Source organism: Tenrec ecaudatus, chromosome X (genome assembly GCF_050624435.1).
Source record: "Tenrec ecaudatus isolate mTenEca1 chromosome X, mTenEca1.hap1, whole genome shotgun sequence".
Lineage (NCBI taxonomy): Eukaryota > Metazoa > Chordata > Mammalia > Afrosoricida > Tenrecidae > Tenrec > Tenrec ecaudatus.
In genome coordinates, this window is record NC_134548.1 from 21,391,612 (window position 1) to 21,406,895 (window position 15,284).

The 15,284-nt window shown below is 40.7% G+C and overlaps 1 pseudogene; it reads left to right on the top strand.

Moving 5' to 3' along the window:
- The first annotated feature begins 2,784 nt into the window (after nt 1-2,784).
- LOC142433197 (PRELI domain containing protein 3B pseudogene) lies at nt 2,785-3,283 on the top strand (annotated as a pseudogene).
- The last annotated feature ends 12,001 nt before the right edge of the window (nt 3,284-15,284 follow it).

Sequence of the window (15,284 nt, forward strand, 5' to 3'; positions counted from 1 at the left end):
TATTGATATCCTTTTCCAAACTATTGCACCACAGTTAACATAAACTCAATGCTTCCCCAAGCCAAAACTTTTTCTCCTTCATTCACCGTAACCATAGGTCAATTTTGGTTTCTTTTTTTTTCAGTAGTTTTCATGATATAATATTCACATGTTATGAACGCTTCCATAGTTAAGTCACTTTTAAAAAGAGTTGCATATACATCATCACAATCAATTCCAGTACTCCCTCCCCCTCCCGTATTCATTGTTTGTACCCAGTTCCCCTCCCGCTTCCCAGCTCCTGGATAAACCACTTAAGCTGAGATCTTTTCTTTATGGGTGATTAATTACTCTGGCACCATTTGATAAAAAGACTGTCTTTCTTCCATTAAATTAATTTTGCACTTTTTTTTTCAAAAATCAGTTAGGCATATGTGTGTGGGTCTATATTTAGTGTCACAATTGATCTGTGTGTATATCCCTTGGCTAGTATCACAGAATCTGGATTACTGTAGCTATTTAATCATAAATTGTGAAACTGGGTAAATAATTTCACCTTTTTAATTTTTTCCTTTTCAAAATTATTTTTGCTATTCTTGTTCTGTTGTCTCTCAATATAAAGTTTAGAGTAAATTTGCCTATATAAACAACAATTCTTGTCGAGATTCTATTAGGAATTGCATCAAACCTGCGTAACAATTTTGAGAGAATTAATATGTGTAGAGTGTTGACTCTTTAACACATGTACATGAGTGTCTCATCATTCATTTATATCTCCTTTTATCTCTTTCATCAGCATTCTGTATTTTTAGCATGTAAGTCCTACTCATGGTTTGTTAAATTTACACTTATGTATTGATTTTATTTTTAGCAATTGTAAGTTGTATTATTGTACTTTTAATCTTAGTGTCCATGTGTCCACTGCTGGCATGAAATACAATAGATTTTATGTTTGTCTTATATCTTATGGTCTTGTTGCTCTCCTTAGTTATAAAAGGATATCATAAAATAAGAGTCAATATGGAAAACATGCCTAAAGGTCAACAAACAGACCTGGAACTATTTATAGGCTGTTATCTTCTTTGTTGTTGGTTTTTTTGTGGTGTTGTCTGGTGTTTTGGTTTTCTTTTGTTGTTTTGTTTTGCTCTGCCTTGCTTTTGTGCTTATTTTAGGTGGGATAAACAATCCTGAGGAGAAAACAAAAGGACCTATGGTTTCCAAGGGACATGGGAGAGGGGAGGCAGGGAAAGGATGGTAGGTGTCAACAAACCCAGGGATAAGGGAACAACAAGTGATTTAAAATTGATGGCGAGGAGGGCTTAGGATGACTGGTAGGGCTTGATCAAGGGCAATGTAACTGGGAAGAATTACTGAAAACCAAATGAAGGCTGAACATGATAGTGGGACAAGAGGAGAGTACAGGAAATAGAGGAAAGAGCTAAGAGGCAAAGGGCATTTATAGAGGTCTAAATACAAGCATGTACGTATGTAAATATATTTATATATAAAGATATGGAAATAGATCTATGTACATATATTTACATGTTAAGTATCAAAGTAGCAGACAGATATTGGACCTCTATTGAAGTACTCCCTCAACACAAGAACACTTTGTTCTAATAACCTGGCATTCCGTGATGTTCGCCTTCCCAGCACTATTGCTGAAGACAAAATGGGTGCATAATAAGCAAATGTGGTGAAGAAAGCTGATGGTACCTGGCTGCCAAAGATATAGCGTCTGGGGTCTTAAAGGCTTGAAGGTAAACAAGTGGCCATCTAGCTGAAAAGCAACAAAACCCACATGGAAGAAGCACACCAGCCTGTGTGATCAAGAGGTGTCAGTGGGATCGGGTATCAGGCATCAAAGATCCAGAAGAAAAATTATATCAATGTGAATGAGGGGGAGTGCAGTGTGGAAACCCTAAGCCCATCTATAGACAATTGGACACCCCCTTACAGATGGGTCACAAGGAAGAGATGAGCTAGTTAGGGTGCAGTATAGCAATGATGAAACATACAACTTTCCTATAGTTCTTTAATGCTCCCCGCCTTACTCTCATGATTCCAATTCTACCTTACAAATCCGGCTAGACCGGAGAATGTACACTGATACAGATAAGAGCTGCAAACACAGGGAATCCAGGACAGATAAACCCTCAGGACTAATGATGAGAATAGCAATAACAGGAGGGGAAGGGGAAGGTGGGGAGAAAGGGGGAACGGATCACAATGACCTACCTAGAACCCTCTCCCACGGGGATGGACAACAGAAAAGTGGGTGAAGGGAGACATCGGTCAGTGTAAGACATGAAAAAATAATAATCATTTATAAATTATCAAGGGTTCGTGAAGGAGGGAGAGTGGGGGAAGGAAAAACTGAGGAGCTGATACCAAGGGGTCCAGTAGAAAGAAAATGTTTTGATAAGAGCTGTATGGGTCCCTGATAACATGATTTTTTAAAAAATAGAGGGTCAACAAAAAAAAAAGAGGAAGACCCTCACCAAGATGAATTGACATAGGGACTGTAATAATGGGCTCAAAAATAGCAACAATTCTGAAGCCGGTGCAGGATCTGGGGGTGTCTTCTGTTGGACATAGCTCACTATGAGTTGGAAGCAACTCAACAGCCCCTCCCTGACAACAACCACAGCAACGGCTGTTAGTCTGTAGTTTTCTTTTGTTATATATTTGTCTTGTTTTGGACAAGCTTCCAAAAATCATTTGTGGGCTCTCTGCGTGGATCTGGCTGCTGAGCTCATGGCTATCTGCGAGTGCTGCCCAGACATCACACCGGTCGCCAGCACCATGGAGATCTGAACCTCTGAGCACGTCTTTGACCACTTGTGGGCAACGGTCACCATGGCTGCGATGCAGAAAATACCCCAACCCAAAGAACCCCCGCGTGGTGGGCCAGCGGCTGCTCAGCCCCGAGTGAAGCCTGCCCTCTGTCGTAAGATCGATACTTGGTGCAGCAAGAACCCAAGCGTATGTGTAAGGGCATTTTGTAGTTGATTCCGTAGAGAAAACAATGGAGCTGAAGTCGATGAATATTTCCTTTACGAACATGATGTCAGTCAATGAGAAACTCATCTACAAACCACACCCTAAGGACCCAGGCAGAACTGGGTTGACTCAGGAAGCCATCATCACCTGGCAAGGAGTCAGCCTCAGCAGCTACCTCCAGGGCCTGATGGCGAATACGATAGCATCCCCCGCTAGCTAGTCACTGCCGGAAGCCAAGGAGAAGGCGATATGCACATTACACGCCAAGATTGAGGAATGGACCAGGTGTGTAGAGAAATGACAGTGAGACCCGGCCGCAGCACTGGGTCCGTGGCTCCACGCTGGCAGGATATTTATTTGTTATCTAACAAACACAATTCTTAATGTATGTAGACTTTTTTTTTTTAATCTAGAGCGTCTATGTAAGTTTTGGTCAAAACCACAAAGTATAGAGGGCTGTTAACTTAAGGGATCATCCCCAAATAGTGTTGTTTGAAAGGACCATCAAATTCTGAGGGTGCCGGTGTTTATGGCGAAATGTAACAATTGCGGCGGTGCAGGAGGGGATGCTTTGAGATTGGCGTTGGCATATTGAATCTCATGAAGGTACAACTGAAAACAGTCTTTGCTGCCCTGACTTCCACGGGACGCCCAGGGAACCTTCCTGCAAGGCAGAAGCAATCAGACTTTAAAAACCATATTCATTTGACTACTACATCTGGTTTTGCTGTGAACCACCATGAAAGAAAGCCACAGTGCTTTGATTGGGCACCTAAATGCTATTTTTGAAGTGAAAGTAATCACTAAAGTCCTATATGATTCCAACCCCCCCCCCAAAATGAGATTTTTATTGTATTAAAGAGTACTATACAGATTTGCCAAAGTTTGGTAATTTAGTAAAAGATGTGTGTGCTTTCCACCGTCAAAAAAATGACTTGCAGAAAGACAATGAATTGAGAAGTATTCTCTCTGTTATTTTCTGGAAGAGATTTACATAATTGGTGTTAATTCTTTAAATCTTTGGGGTAGAATCCTCCCATGAATCCATCTGGGTCTGAAGATTTCTTTTTGGGTGTTTTAGAAGCAAGAATTCAATTTCCTTAATAGTTAGAGGGGTATTCAAATGATCTGTTTCATATTTGACAAATTGTGGTAGTTTGTGTTTTCAAGGAATTGGTTCATTTCATCTAAGTTGCCAAATCTGTTGTTGTGGGGTTGCTCTCTCATTCCCTTTCGATGTGTGAGAGTAGTGATATCTGTCTCGTTCCTGATACTGGTAGGTTTGTTTTGGCTATCTTGCTTCATGCGTGTCCATTTCGTCGATCCTTTTTAAAGAACTAGCTTTTTGTTTTATTAATGTTACTCCATTTTTCTGTTTTCAAGTTCATTGGTTTCTGCTCCTTGTTATTTCATGTCTTCTCTTGTTTTAGATTTGCGTGGCTTCTCTTTTTCTAGGTTGTCACAGTGGAAATTTAGATTATTGAGCTGAGATTTTTCTTCTTCCCAGCATTGCTTTAGCCATATCCTGCCAATTGTCATAGATTGTATTTTCATTTTTGTTCAGTTGAATGTACTTTTTAGATTTCTCTTGAGACTTCCTTTTTGACTCCTGAGTTATGTATTATTGTTGCTAGGCACTGTCGAGTGGCACCCACTTCTAGCAACTTTATGCAAAACAGAACAAAACACGGCTCAGCCCTGCACCATCCTCACAATTGTTCCTATGCCTGAGCCCATTGTTGCAGCCACGGTGTCAATCCATCTCAATGAGGGCCTTCCTCTTTTTCACTGCCCCTCCACTTTACCAAGCATGATGCCCATTGCCAGGGATGGTTTCTCCTGATAACATGTCCTAAGTAAGTGAGATAAAGTTTCCCCATTTTTGCCTCTAAGGAGCATTCTGGTCCTACTTCTCCCAAGATGAGTCTGTTTGTTCTTTGGGAAGTCCATGTTACTTTCACTTTGCCACCACCATAGTACAAATGCATCGAGTTCTCTTGGTCTTCCTTATTTGGTGTCCAACTTTCATATGTATACAACACCATTGAAAATACCATGGCTTGGGTCAGATGCACCATTGTCTTCAACACTTTAAAGAGGTCTTGTCCAGCAGATGTACCCAATGCAACTCATCTTTTGATCTCTTGACAGCTATTTCCATTAGCATTGATTGTGCATCCAAGCAAGATGAAATCCTTGACAGCTTTAATCTTTTCTCCATTTATCATGATGATACCTCTTGGTCCAGTTGTGAGAATTTTGGTTTTCTCCACATTGAGTTGTGATCCACACTGAAGGCGGTGGTTGTTGATCTTGATTAGAAAGTGGCTCAAGTCCTTGCTTTCAGCAAGCAAGGTTGTGTCATCTACATATCTTAGGTCATTAATAAGCATTCTTCCGATCCTGATGCTGAATTCTTTTTTATATAATCCAGCCTCTCTGATGACTAGCTCAGCACACAGATTGAATAAGTATGACTAGTGGATACAACCCTGATGCACATATTTCCTGATTTTATTTTTAATCATTTTATTGGGTGCGCATACAACTCTTATCACAATCTATCCATCCATCCATCCATGAATTGTGTCAAGCACATTTGTTCAATTGTTGCCATCGTCATTTCCAAAACATTTTCTACTTGAGCCCTTGGTTTAAGTTCCGCCTTTCCCCTCTCTCCCCCACACTCCCAGCCTCGTGAATCCTTAATCAATTATATATTGTTGTTATTTCGTATCTTACACTGTCCATTGTCTCCTTTCGCCCACATTTCTGTTATTCGTCCCCCTGGGGGAGGAGGCTATATATCCAACCTTGTAATGGTTTCCCTCTTTCTCACCCTTCCCCCTCCGTGACCATCCTCCCACCCTCACGATATCGCTACTCCCACCACTGCTCCTGAGGAGTTTATCTGTCCTAAATTCCATGTGTCAAGAGCTCTTATCTGTACCGATGTGTGTTCTCTGATCTAGCCAGATTTGTAAGGTAGAACCGGGTTATGGTAATTGGGAGGGGTGTGTGTGAAGCATTCAGGAACTAAAGGAATGATGTGTGACTCATCCATGCTATACAACAACCTGGTGGAATTGTCCCTTCCTTATAACTCTTCTGCGGGGGGAGATGTCCACTTGTCTGCTGATGGGCTTTGGGTCTCCACTGAAACCCCCTCGTTTGCATTGATATAGTTGTTTATTTTGGCTCTTTCAAATACTTGATCCCATTGACACCTCATGATCACACAGGTGTGCTTCTACCTTGTGTGCTTATTTGCTTCCCTGCTAGTTGGCTGCTTGTTTAACTTCAAGCCTTTAAGACCCTAGATGTTATATTTTTTGATAGGTGGCCACCATCCGCTCTCTTCACCACATTTGCTTATGTATCCATTTTGTCTTCAGCAACCTGTTAGGAAGGCGAGTATCAAAGAGTGCCCGGATGTCAGAACAAAGTGTCCTTGAGTAGAGGCCCAAAGCCCGTCTGCTATCTTAGGAATTCCCATTCTTTTAAAGCTATCCATAGTTCGTTATGATTCACACAAGTGAATGCTTTTACATAGTCAATAAAACACCACTAAACATGGTTTTCAAGTATTCGTGGCTTTAGTCAAGATCCATCTGACAACAGCAATGATATGCTTTGTTGCACGTCCTCTTCTGAACCTCTGGTAGCTAGCTACCTGTTAATATACTGCTGTATGTATTAGTGTGTGGTTTAATTCCCCTGTGTTTGGAGATTTGTATTTCTAGCTTAATTCATTGTGGTCAGAGAATCACTCTATGATTTTAATTGAGTCTTGTTTTATGGCCCAGTATACAGTTTATCTTGGATAAGATTGTATGTGTACTTGAAAAGAATGTGCATTCTGCAATTGTGTAATGAAATGTTTGAAAAATATAAGTTAGATGGACTTAATTGATCACTGCGTTGGTCTCCTAAGGCCGCTGTAACAGATTACCACAAATGTAGTGACTTCTAACAGCACAGATTCATTTTCTTCCAGTACTGCAGACTGGATATTCAAAATACGTCTAAATGATCTAAATTCAAGCTGAAGGTAAAACCAAGGTCCTTTCTGGGGACTTTTGAAGATAATCCATATTCTTGCCTCTTCAAGGTTCTAGAAGGGGCTCCTGCATTTGTTGGCTCAGAGTTCTGTCGATTTTCAAAGTCAGCAAGGGCTGGTTGCATCTTTCTTGCACTTCTCTCTGCCCTCACTCTCCAACCCTCATCTTTCACTTCCCACTCCCCTCAACCCCAAGTAAACCAAAATAATCTTCCTAGGGAATGTCCTTAACTTCCTAGTTCAGGACTCATAACTTAATCACAGCTGCAAATTCCCTCTTGTCATGTAAAGTAACAAATTCACAGATCCTGAGGATTAAGATGTTGGCATCTTTCAGGAAACCAAAGATTATGCCTACCACAATAGTGTTGTTCGTTTACTTTCAAGTTGTTCTATCCATTTGTGAGAGTGAGGGATTGAAATCCTGAATTCTTGCTGTTGCATTGTCTATTTCTCTTAGAGATCTTTCCATTTTTGCTTTAAGTATTTTAAGGCTCTCTAGTTAGGTGTGTTTTCATTTACAGCATATGCGCTTGAGGTATTGACCCATTTATTATTATTAAATATACCTCTTCCTCTCTAATTAAACTTCTTGTCTAAAAGTCTAGTTAGTCTGATACCAGTTATTCGTCCCCCTGGGAGGGGGTTCGAGTTTGATCCTTTTGATCGATTCCCCTTTCTCCCCCCACCCTCCCCTAATCACCTTGGTATCTCTACCCACCTTGTTGGCCCTGAGGGGTTTATCTATCCTGTATTCCCTGTGTTATTGGATCTTATCTGTAGCAGTGTGCATGCTCTGGTCTAATCCGATTTGCAAGGTAGAATTTAGGTCATGGTAGTGGGGTGAAAGAAGCACCAAAGAGCTAGAGGAAAGTTGTGTGTTTCATCGGTGCTATACTGCACCCTGACTGGCTCATCTGTTCCCTGTGACCTCTCTGTGAGGGGATGTCCAGTTGTCTACAGATGGTCATTGGGTCTCCACTCCATGTACCTCCCCATTCACCTTGGGTATGGTTTTATTCTGGGTCTTAGATGCCTGATACCTGGGGATTTGCAACTTTACCTATTTTTTGAGCAGCAATTACATGTTTGAATAACTCGTTTATTTCATTCCTGCAATTCTTTCTTCTTGTCGTCTTTCTTCAATTTCTTTTCAGCTTCACATCGTACCACCTGGTATGTGATTTTGTTGACCAAATTTAACTGCTGATTTGCCCCTTTCTTCTTCTTCTTTAGACCCAAAGTTTTGTCTTCAGTGATCTTCTGCTCCACCTTTTTGCTGCCCAGGTCTGAGTCCATTGTGTCTTGGCATGCATTATGGAGACAGGCAGCACTGGCCAGTCAAGCACAGCTGGACACTGTCAAGGGCCCTGGCCCTGAGCAGCCGGAGGAGCAAAAAGATTTGGACCTACATCGCTTCCCACACTGCACTGAAAACAGCTGTTTTCTTAATTTAAAAAAATCATTTTATTGGGGGCTCCTACAACTCTTATCACAATCCATATATACATCCATTGTGTAAAGCACATTTGTACATTTATTGCCCTCATCAGTCTCAAAACATTTGCTTTCTACTTAAGCCCTTGGTTTCAGCTCCTCATTTTTCTCCTCCCTCCCTGCTCTCCCTCCCTCATGAACCCTTGATAATTTATAAATTATTATTATTTTGTCATAGCTTACACCGTCTGACGTCTCCCTTCACCCACTTCTCCGCTGTCCATCCCCCAGGGAGGAGGTTACATATAGATCCTTGTAATTAGTTCCCCTTTTCTCCCTCACCTTCTCTCCACCTTCTCAGTATCACCACTGTCACCACTGGCCCCGAGGAGTTCATCTGTCCTGGATTCCCCGTGTTTCCACTTCCTATCTGTACCAGTATACATCCTCTGGTCCAGCCGGATTTGTAAGGTAGAACTGGGATCATGATAGTCGAGGGGGTGGGGTGGGGGGAGGAAGCATTCAAGAACTAGAGGAAAATTGTATGTTTCATCATTGCTACACTGCACCCTGACTGGCTTGTCTCCTCGCCGGGGCCCTTCTGTAAAGGGATGCCCAACTGCCCACAGATGGACCCTGGGCCCCACTTCACACTCCCCCTCATTCACAATCCTATGATTTTTTTTTTTTGTTCCTTGATGCCTGATACCTGACCCCTTCAACGCCTTGTGATCTCACAGCCTGGTGTGCTTCTTCCATATGGGCTTTGTTGTTTTTCAGCTAGATAGCTGCTTGTTTATCTACAGGCCTTTAAGACCCCAGATGCTTTATCTTTTGATAGCCAGGTATGATGATTACCATATTTGCTGTGCACATGTTCTCTTCAGCGATTGTGCCAGGAAGGTGAGCATCTCAGACTGCCGAATTGTTAGAACACAGTGTTCTTGTGTTGAGGGAGTACTTGAGTAGGGGCCCACTGTCCATCTGTTTCCTTAATACTAAACCTATAACTATATGTACATAGATCTATTTCCCCCTCGTCATATATAAATATATTTACATCTGTATATGCCTGCATTTACATCTCTATAAATGTCCTTTGTCTCCTAGTTCTTTCCTCTGTTTCTTTTCTCTCGTCCCACTATCATGTTCAGCCTTCATTTGAGTTTCAGGATTTCCTCTCAGTTACATTGTCCTTGATGCAGCCCTGCAAGACCTCCTACACATCCTTGCCACTGAGTTTGGATCACTTGCTGTTCCCTTGTCCCTGGGTTTGTTAATACCCACTTCCTTCCTCCATCACCCCCTCTCCCATGTTCCCCCAGAACTGTCATCCCATTGTTCTCTCTTCTGGCTTGTTTATTCTGCCTATCCCTTCCAGGTAGACATGCAGCGACAACCATATGCACCATCACAAGACTGAGTACAATGAAACCACAATAGAAAATCAAACAATATAGCTACAACTACAACACCAACAACCCCCTATAAATAGTTCAAGGTCTGTTTGTTGTCCTTTATGAGTGCTTCCCTGTTGAGTCTTACGGGGTGCCATGCTCTGGCTCCACATCTATCCTTGGCATTCCCTGGGGACTTCATTGCTCTGCTCCCCCCATGCTCTGCTGCATGCCCCCAGTGGCTGGCTTCAGTGTGGTGGACTCAGTGAGGGCACAATTCCTGCCATGTGTCTCTAGTGTTGTCCCCCGTGGTGCTATGGGTCAGTGAGGAACGCTGTGTCCCATGGTGAGGCCGGCCCTGTGATCATCTCTATGCATTGTTGATCTGAGCAGGAACATTGTCCTCAGGGCTTGGTGAGCCAAGGTATGCTTCACTCTTTTTTTTCCCCCTTCTCCCCTGGTTGGCTCCTGTCTGCTCTGGTCAGATAAGTCCCTCTCCTTGAGCTGTAGCTTCAGGGCTGTCCTCTGAAGTGAATTCTTCTGGCGGGGAGGGTGGTGCTATCCTGGTTGCTCTAACCATTACACAACACATTGTAACACCATCTACTTCAGAATAATATTAGCTAACTTTGATAAAACAGAAAAAAAATTGTTCCAGTATAAATCCTTGGTGTTATTATCATATATGCATTACATTTATACATATCATTTGCCTAACTATAGTGTTATAACTATTGCTTTAGGTAATCTTAAGTCTTTTAATAAGATAACAAATAAGGAAAAGCAGGTTTGTAGTCTTTTTTTTTGTTTTATGAAGATTGGTTTATAGTCTTTTAGTAGAGTAAATTTATATAGTCTTTTATATATTTGTTATTTATGGTGTTTTTCATTTCTTCCTGTGAATTCAAGTTACTGTTTGGTGTTCTTTCTTTTAAAACTGAAGTACTTCCTTAATTAATTCTTGTAATCATGAATTCCAATGGCCTTCATTTAGTTGGGAATGTATTTAGTTTCCCTTCAATGGAACTTCAACAAGTTCATGGGAAAATATCGTTTAATATATGTATGTGTGTATATATTTGCTGTAAATAGGATGAAGGTTTATAGAGCAGATCAATTTTCCATTCAACTCTTCACACACATTTTATTTCATCTCATTGTAATCCCTTTAAGATAACATTACTGATTCCATTTCCTCTCCACGTTTCTTGTTTCCATTCCTCCTGCTCTCCTGACACTGTTGAATTTTGTTGTTGGATAAATGTTTCCCTTTTGATTGCAAAAGGTGTGCATACATCTCTAGAGTTTTTGATCCTTTACTTACCTGCCTAAGGAGCCCTGTCCATTTCAGCTCACTAATGCCACCACGTATCTGCCAGCTTGTGGTGGCATGTGTGTTGCTGTGAATACTAGAAGCACTGGTATTTCAAATACCAGCCGGGTCACCCAAAGTGAGCAGAAAACCAAGAAGGAATCAGCGGTCCACTTCCAAGGAATTCACCACTGAAAACCTTATGGATACAGCAGAACATTGTCAGATACTGCAAGCCTCATGATTAGACGCGGAACATTGTCAGAGACAGTGAGAAAAGATGAGCCCCTCAGGCCAGAAGGCACTCGAAATATGCCTGAAGAAGAGCTACCTTCTCGATGTAGAGTCAACCATAATGATAGGGATGGAGTAAAGCCTTCAATATCATCATTTGCTGACGGACATGACTCAAAATGAGAGGAAACAGCTGTAAACATTTAGTAAAAATCTGAACTTGGAATGTATGAAGTATGGATCTAGAAGATTGGAATTAATAAAAAATTAAATAGAATGCATACAGATTGACATCCTAGGCATTAGTGAGCTGAAGTGCACTGATATTGTCCAATTTGAATCAGAAAATCATATGTTTTATTATGTCACGAATGACAGATTCAAGAAGAATGGTTTTTCATTCATCATGAAAAAGGATGATAATTCAAGATCTATTGTTAAGTACTTTAAGCAATGCTGTCTGTAATAGGATTATATCTGGTCAATACAACTATAATTCAAATGTATGCATCAACCATTAAAGCTAGTGATGCAGACATTGAAGAATTCTTCCAATTCTTTGGTCTGAAAGATGCATTGATAAATATTGATGATTAGAATGGGAAAAGTTGGAAACAAAGAGGAAGGAACAGTAAACAAAATGTTGTCTTAGTGAGAAAAAGGAAGCTGGAAATAGCATGATAGAATTTTTCAAGGTCAATTATTTATTCATAGCAAATGCCTTTTTTTTAACAGCACAAAAGGTGACTAAACACCCGAGTTCTCCAGATGAAATCCACAGAAGCCCAATTTACAGCATCTGTGGGAAGACACAATGAAGAAGCTTAATATCAGCAGCTGAAATGAGCCTCTACTGTGGAACTGATGATTGGCACAAGACGTCAAATTACTCCTGTAAGTTCAGGTTTAAGCTGAAGAACGTTAAAACAAATCCACAAGAGCCAAATCACAACCTGGAGTCTATCCCACCTGAATTTTGAGAATATCTCAAAAACAGATTTGATGCATAGAACATTAATGACAGGAGACCTGATGAGCTGTAGGATGACATTGAGAACATCAGATGTGAAGAAAGTAAAGGTCATTAAAAAGAAGGAAGGAAAGATCCGCACAGATGTCAGAAGACGCTGAAACTTGCTCTTAATTGTAGAGTAGCTAAGCACATGGAAGAAATGATGAAGTCAAAGAGCTAAACAGAAAAGTTCAAAGGGCAGCTTATGAAGACAAAGTAAAATATTATAATGCAACATGCTAAGACCTGGAATTAGAAAGCCCAACAGGAAGAACATGCTCACCATATCGTCAACCAAAAGAAGTAAGAACAAAGTCAAGCCTCAGGTTGTAAACTTGAAAGAGTCTATGGGTAAAATATTGAATGATGCCGGAAGCATCAAAAGAAGATGGGAAGTACACACAGAGTCACTGCACCAAAAAGAACTAGTCAACCTTCCACCATTTCAGGAGGATGTATATGAGCAAGAACCAATTATGCTGAAGAAAGAAATCCAAGCTGCCATGATGACATGAGGCAAAAACAAGGGCCCATTGTTGCTGGGTTCTTGTTTGTTGTTTACCCGTATTTTGTATTTTTATTTGTATAGGGAAACCTTGATGGATTGAATTACAAAGCGAAGATCTTAGCTGGATAGATGATTGCCTGGGGACATGGAAAGGGAGGGTGGGAGAAATGGGGAGCCAACCACGATGAGTATAAGAAAAAAAGGTCCCAAAGTTGATTTTGGTGATGATTGTACAAAATTCCATGATTTGATTGAACTGCTGAATTATATGCTGTATTAATTATAATAATTTTTTAATTTGCCAAGCAATTTGGGAGACCGCTACCTGGCCAACTGTGTGGAAGAGATCCATATTTGTAACCATGCCAAAGAAAGGCAACCTAATGAAATGTGAAAATTACAGAACAATGTCATTATCACCTGCAAGTAACATTTTGCTAAAGATTATTCAACAGAGGTAAGAAAGCGGCCATCTAGTTCAGAAGCAACGAAGCCCACGTGGAAGAAGCACATCAGCCTGTGTGATCACAAGGTGTCCAAGGGATCAGGTATCAGACATCAAGAACAAAAATCAAATCATTGTGAATAAGGGGGAGTGCAGATTGGGAACCCAAGACTCATCTGGAGGCAACTGGACCCTTACAGAAGGGTCGGGCAGGGAAGAGATGACCCAGTCAGTGTGTAGCGTAGCAACAATGAAACATACAACTTTCCTCTATTTCCTAAATGCTTCTCCCCCCCCCCACTGCCATAATCCAAATTGTACTTTACAAATCCAGCTAGACCAGAGGATGTACACTGGTACAGATAGGAACTGGAAACACAGGGAGTTCAGGACAGAAGATCGCTTCAGGACCAGTGCTGTGAGTGGTGGTCCTGGGAGGGTGAAGGGAGGGTGGGGTGGAAAGGGGGAACCGATTACAAGGATCTACATATAACCTCCTCCCTGGGGGATGGGCAACAGAAAAGTGAGTGAAGGGAGTGGGTAAGATATGACAAAATAATAATAAATTATCAAGGGTCCATAAGGAAGGGGGAGTAGGGAAGGAGGGGAAAAATGAGCTGATACCAAGGGCTCAAGCAGAAAGCAAATGTTTTGAGAATGATGATCGCAACAAATGTACAAATGTGCTTGACACAATGGATGGATGCATGGATTGTGATAAGAGTTGTATGAGCCCCCAATAAAATGATTAAATAAAAAATAAAATAAAGATTATTCAATAGTTGCAGCAGTCCATTGACCGGGAGTTGCCAGAGGTTCAGGCCAGATTCAGAAGAGGATGTGGAACAAGGGATATCATTGCTGATGTCAGATGGGGCTTGGCTGGGAGCAGAGAATACCAGAAAGATATTTAATTGTGTTTTAATGACTATACAAAGACATTTGACTGTGTCTTTGTGGTGTATTGAGTCCCATCCTATTATTGTAGAGTTGTCTATTTCTGTCTTCAATTCTGTTCTAATTGCCATCGAGTCCATGCCTACTCAAAGTGACCCCATAGGACAAATTAAAATTGCCCCCATAGGTTTTCTAGACTGTGGCTCTTGGTGAGAGTAAAAACCTGTTTTTCTCCTGAGGAGCAGCTGGTGGTTTTGAACTGCTGACCTTTTGGATCACAGCCTAATAGGTAACCACTATGCCACCAGGGCTCCTTCATTTCTGTTAGTTTGGTTTGTGAATTTTAAAGTTCTTTCATTGAATGTATAGATATTTATTAATGTTTTTTTCTTGTTTAGTTGACCTTCAATCATTATGTAATGTCCTTTTTGGTCTCATATACTATTTTTTAACCTTAAACTCTAACAAATATTAATATTGCCACTACTGCTCAGTTTTGATTGTCATTAGTTTCATATAATTTTGTCCATCCCTTGATTCTTTTAGCTTATTTTTCTTTTTGTGTCTAAAGTGTTTCTTGTAGACAGACTATTGACAAGTTCTGTTTTATTATCCATTCTGCTACTCTTTCTCTCTTTTTGCTTTTGGTATGCAATTTATACACACATATTTCTTTCATTGATATTATCCTCTGGCTCCGTGCCAAATAGTGACAATGGAGCCCAGGGGTCACCAGTCTCGTGAAAAATGTGCAAAATCAATAGAACATGTAATAAAAACACATCTATATTAAAGACATGCATGCATAACAATAGCTTTAAAAATCTGAAGTTTTAATAGATTTTTTGTCTACTTGGCTTGGCCAAGATTGGCAGTGGTTTGGCATTTAAAAGGTAGTAATCCCCACGATGTGGTTTAATATAATATAATCTTTCTTAATGGGATCTGCTGTGAGCATTCCATTAATTGTAAGACGATAAGGATGGGATGCACCACTCTT